This window comes from Condylura cristata, unplaced genomic scaffold (genome assembly GCF_000260355.1).
Source record: "Condylura cristata isolate star-nosed mole 26May11 unplaced genomic scaffold, ConCri1.0 scaffold00012, whole genome shotgun sequence".
In the NCBI taxonomy this organism is placed as follows: domain Eukaryota; kingdom Metazoa; phylum Chordata; class Mammalia; order Eulipotyphla; family Talpidae; genus Condylura; species Condylura cristata.
This window is the reverse complement of record NW_004567113.1, coordinates 55,220,612-55,226,382: the sequence shown is the minus strand read 5'-3', so window position 1 is coordinate 55,226,382 and position 5,771 is coordinate 55,220,612. Positions and strand designations below refer to the sequence as shown.

The 5,771-nt window shown below is 61.9% G+C and overlaps 1 protein-coding gene across 1 annotated transcript in view; it reads right to left on the bottom strand.

The window, feature by feature from the left end:
- ZBTB49 (zinc finger and BTB domain containing 49) overlaps positions 1-5,771 on the bottom strand; it is a 23,101-nt gene that overhangs the window by 1,038 nt on the left and 16,292 nt on the right. The gene's annotated exons all lie outside the window — the stretch shown is intronic.

The following is a 5,771-nucleotide window of genomic DNA, read 5'->3' as shown; positions in this document are numbered from 1 at the left end:
CAGGCAGGTCCGGACAGGCAGGTCCAGGACAGGAGGCCCGGGCAGGCGGGTCCAGAACTGGTCAATCCAGAGCAGGGGTGCAGGGGGGAGACACCTAACAGACACAGGCTTTCTTTACACGGTGTGAAATAGTCTAGGATCAATGATGGTGACCGTTACACCACCCTGTGAATTTCCTGCAGACCAGGGAATTGTGTGCCTGCGAATGGTGAACTCCGTGGTGTGTGGATTATATCCCCCCAAAAAGCGGGGGTGAGGAAGGGTTGGTGCACAGAGAGGGGGCCGGGAGCTGCGGAGGGGTCCCAGGCCAGACCACGCACAGGGTGGACGGTCAGCGGGGCCTGCCAGGAGCACTGGGAGCCAGGCTGTTTCACAAGGGGAGAGAGGGGCCCGAGCAGCGCCCGCGGACGGCACGATGCCCAGGGCAGAGCGCAGCGCCGTCTCGGTGGGGGGTGAGGGCCCTGCCCCTCGGCGCCGGGCTCCCAGGCGGACTGGCACACGAGGGCCGCCCGCTGCCGGCCTGAGGGCTGGCTGGGGCCCAGAGCCCACAGCTCCCCATCAGCGCTGTCCCCGGGGTGAAAGCCATCCCCAGCCCCGCGCATGGATCGTGAAGTCCTGAGACGACAGGGCTGGAGGCGGACTCACTTCTCGGCTCCCGCTTGCTTCCCCGAGCGGTGGCTTCGCGGGGAGAACGTCTCAGTGCTAAAATTCTAAAGTAAGAAACACGCCAGGTGGCCTGCTGCGCTGACCCCCCATGCTACATTGCAAATTTCGATCGTGAGCTGGCAAAACCCCACCCTTACCTTCAGTAAAGGTCACCCCAGGCACCCCAGGCTGGGCGTCAACCAGAGACGCTCCGCGGGGCACCCCGACCTCACGCTGGGAGGAGCGGCTGGGGGCGCCGCGAGCTGCCCCCATGGGCCTCGATCGCTGGAGCCTCCTCCACTCCCAAGCCTCCCTCCGCTCCCCGCCGGGGGTCTCCTGGCTGGGCGGCGCCCTGGGCTCTGGTCAGCCTCCCTCTGTGCTGGGACACTGGCCGCGGCTCATCTGAGCCCACCCAGTCATGCCCGGAATGGCCTATTTCCACGCCCTGGGGTTCTGGGGGGTATGGCTTCAATGCATGGAATTCTGGGGGGGGGGTGCTGCGGGCTTCTCACTGTGCCCTGGTGGGTGTGCCCGGCGCGGGGGTCTCTCAGGGTGTCTTCTCTAAGACACGAATCCTCTGGGATCCGGTCTGCCCTTAAGACGTCACTGAGCCCCACTGGTGTCCTGAGCAGCACCCCCACCCGGGGCAGGGCTCCAGCATACCATTTGGGGCACACACAGGCAGTTCTCAACCCCAGCCGTGCACACACGCACGGAACGGCCACAGTCCCTGCTCACCTGCGTCGGCTTTCTGTCTCCTTGATTTTCTCTTAAATAGTTTCCGGAAGGAGGCAGGCGTCAGAACAGCGCACCGGCCCGCCCTGTGGCGCAAGGCCTTACGCCATCACGGGGAAGCCGGCCGCGGCCCTGCAGCGTGAGGTGGACCCCGCCAGGGAGGGACCCCAGGGCGCAGCAGACCCCTCTTGGCCCCCAGCTGCCCCATCAGCAGTGTGTCTCAGTCCACCCGCCGGTTCTGCTCCCCGCTCTGCCTCTGGGGAGTGTTCTCACAGCCCGCACCTCTGGCCTGCACCCCTCTGTAAAAAGAAATAAATCTTTAAAATCAATCAAACAGGCCCTCCCTGCTGGCGCAGCGGGTTAAAGCACAGCACTGAGAATCTAAAGCCGCTTCCGCATGAGTTCGATCCCCGCCTGCCCCGGAGGTGACCACATGGCGTGGCAGACCTCTCCTGACCCGCCCACTGCTCCCCTCAGCAGTGTACTTCGTCCATCTGCCTGTTCTGCTCCCTACTCTGTCTCTGGTGAAGCCTCTCACCACCCCTGCACCTCTGGCCTGTACCCCAGTTCTGTATGCAGAAATAAATAAATCTTTAAAAAAAAAAAATCAATCAAACAACTGCCTCAAGGGACTGTCCTTTGTTGATACACTGGGGACAGGCCCAGCAGTCCTGTCCCCAAGGCCCCTCTCTGTTCTGGAGCCACGGCGGGGTGGAGGGCTGGCGCGGGCGGGGAAGCAGCCTTGGCACCTGCCCGGGGCCCGGAGTCTGCAGCCCAGGCCCTGAGAGCTCCGTGCCTCCCCTCAGAGCCGCCCCAGCCTGCCGTTTCTCGCCAGTCAGTGGAGTTCACGGGCACGCCCCCGGGCAGCGCTGGCCGGGAGGACGCGGCAGTGCCCGCCAGAGGGGCAGTCCTGTTCCCAGTCACCCACAGGAGAGAGCAAGGGCACCGTGCAGCCACGCGCTGGGCCGGGGGCAGGGCCCCTCCCGCGCCCACTCAGCCGGGCAGGCCGCTGTGAGTGTGACGAGGTGGGGCAGGGCGGGGCAGCCCGCCCGGAGGCCCACCGCTGGGTGCCGCCCACTGCCGTGGCCCTTGTGGGGGTCTGCCGCCCCTTGGCCCCGACTCCCAGGAGCCGCGCCGGAGCGGGGGCTGGCCTGTCTCTCTGCTTTACGCTGCGGCCGGGCGCACACGGGGTGTCACAGCGCGACTTCCGCTGCGGGGCCGTGGGGTCGTCGGCCCGGGCCCCTCCGGCGTCAGCAGTCCGAGGTCAACGGGCCCTGGGTGGCGCGGGGAGCTCGGCCTTGGCGCCTCTCCCTGGGTCGGGCAGGTCCGAGGGACAGGCCCGCCCTCCCCCGCCTCGGCCAAGGTCCTGTCTCACTGCTGAGGCTCAGGTGGGTTTGGGCGCAGGTGGGTCCTCTGGACCATACCTAGTCCCGGACTTCCCCGTTACCCCCGGGGGACACCCACCTCCCATGGCTGGCCTGGAGACCACCCGGCGGCTCTGTATAGAGCTGCCGTCTCCTGACATGTCACGTGGACGGAAACAGACAGCGTGGGCCTTCGGGCCTGGCCTTGCCCTCGGCATGGCCTGCGCGGCTGTGGAGATGCCACCCGGGCCAGCCGGACCTGGGGGCAGCCTGAGAATCTGAGGTCACCCCTTCCAGGTCCCTGCCTATTGCGAGGGGCTACACCGCCATCTGCTGGCCTGGAGAAAACCTGACAGCCAGGGGGGCGGGGTCCCCTTGTCAATTCAAGGGAAGGCGGATTTCTGGTGACTTGCTGCCAGCCCGGCTGTCCAGGCACCATCACCACCCTCTCCACCCCCACACAGGACTCACCACCCCCTCCCCCGGGATAGCGCAGAGGCAGTGAGGGGGGGCGGGGGGAGGAGGGGAGATTGTAGCTTTGGCTGGGGTTACCATCTACAAGGCTGGTAACGTGGGGGAGCTTGAGGAAGGTGCCGTCCTCCTTGCTTCTAGGTTCTCAAAGAAACAGGGAGCACTCTGCCTGGGAGGACGGGGCAGGTGCAGGGGATGGGGAGGCAAAGGGGTGGCTCCGGGTCTGGGTCCAGGAAGGGCGGCAGAATGGTCGCTCCTCACGAGCCTGGCCCCGCCGTCCTTGTGCCGGAACAGAGGACACAGTAGGTTTAACAGGTGTGCGGGTTTACCAGGGAAGCTGGCTTGAGGGGGACGGCGTGACGGGCCAGGGCGGTTGCCTGAGGAAAGGGATGGACGGGACATGAGGGGTGCTAAGAGACTGGGTCAAAGGACGGGAGGTCCTGGTGGGGAGGAAGGGGTCCGGACCCCAGAGGAAAGGCCAGGGAGAGGCACTGGACGACGGATTAGGAGTCAAGTTCACGGAGACGCCACCTCCTCGCCTGCATGGCTCGCCAGGCTGCAGGGCTCCGTAAGTGCCCTGCACTTACAGGCAGTAAGTGCCCGCTGCCCAGATCGTGCTGCAGAAGATGGCTGGAACAGGAATGTGCCTGAAGGGCTTCAAAGCTGATGTCCTGCAGTGCAATGTGGCTTTTTTATGAAAATACTATTTTTAAGAGCAACAACGAGGAGCAACTGTCAAGCTAGAGGGTGCAGATCACACCCCTTCAGTGGAAGAAGGTGGCGCTTTCCAGACTCCACCTGAAAAGAAGCAAACCTGAGGTAAGGATTAGGCTGACCTGGGTGATGGGGCCTCATCCACATGCTTTGAGCACAGGACATGACGCACAGGAGGAAACCACAGGATTTATTTACAGAGAGAAAGGGAGAACTGAGAGAATCCACTGAGCGGAGACCAAGGCCCAAGCCAAAGCCACACGTGGCAAGACGGCAGGCCTCTGGATACGGAACTGCCGAAGCGCCTATCCCCTCAGTATCGCTCCCGGGGGTGTTGTCTGGAAAGCCCGACCTCCTTCCATTGAGTTGGCCATCAGTGTCACTCAACGGCTGGGAGGTTGCTCTTGACTGTTTCTCTTCCACACCCCAGCGTGCTGTGGGGCTGATGGGGAACAGGGACAGGCTTGCGCTGTCAGAGACATCTGGTGAGAGAAGCCACCAGCTGCCACATGTGGCTCAGGCTTGGACCTCAGTCTCTGCTTAGCAGACATCACCTAGGGTGGGACGATGGCACCTGGCACGTGCTAATAATCCCTCCCTCTTCTTAGTCCCTATGTAAATAAATCATAGTTTTCATCATTTGTCTGCTTTGGGATTGTGTGCTGCATTTTTTTGTTTTAAGTTGTAAAATTTGTTGCATACACGAGCCGGGATGCAGGCCAGAGATACCGGGGGCGAGGGGGTGATCACCAGAGACAGAGTGGGGAGCAGAATCGAAATATACTGCTTGAAGGGAGAAGCCAGTGGGGCAGGAGGGGTCTGCTATGGCCAGTGGGTCGCTGGCTGGGACAGCTTGACTAGCCCTGGCTTTAACCCCTGTGCTGCAGGGGCCCCCTAGGTCCTGCATTCTTTTTTTCTTCTTTTTTTTTAAAGACTTATTTATTCATACAGAGCTAGGGTACAGGCCAGAGATGCTGAGGGTGAGAGGCCTCACCAGAGACAGAGAGGGGAGCAGAATAGGCAGATAGATGAAGTACATACACTGCTGAGGGGCGCAGCGGGGGGTCAGGAGAGGTCTGTCGCGCCATGTGGTCAACTCCGGGGCAGGCGGGGATCGAACTCATGCGGAAGCGGCTTCAGCTTCTTAGTGCTGTGCTTTAACCCGCTGCGCCCCCAGGGAGGGCCGGTCCTGCATTCTTAACCACATGGAAGGACCCGCTAACAAGGTTATCCCTGGTCTCCGGGCTGGCCTCTTTCATACTCACCAGTTTTTCATTGGCTGGCCGCTGTTTCTCAATGATAGCTGACAGTGTTCAGGAGCTTGCACTCAAACCTCAGACAAAGCAGCAGTTTTCAGGGGAGTGACTAGAAGGTGCTGGAGCGGCAGTTTTCGCACCCCGGCCCCGCTCTCAGAGGCCATCAGGCCTTCGGGGGACAGGCACCTTAGGAAGCCCTGCCGGGCAACCAGACCCTACATGGGCGACGGATCACTGAGCCCGGGGGCCGTGCCCGGGCCCAGCCAGCAAGCGGTGGGAGGGGTCAGGCTGCTGGCGGCTTCTGGACCAGGGTTCCAGCACAGCGGCAGTGAAGCCAGGGCTCATCCCGGGGGGGGACCCCTGGCCTCAGTCTTTGTACCACGATCATCTTTAGGTTAGTAAGAACGTGAAAGGAAAAGCACTACAGTATGTAGAAAAGCAAGTTTCATTTATTCAAGTTAAATTATGAGTTTCATTTTTATACAAATAAAGTCTTTTTGTAAATAAAGTACAAAATGCTACAAGTATTTCAGTCGTGTAAAATGCAGAAACAGCCATGCCCCACACCCGCGGCCCCGACGAGGCC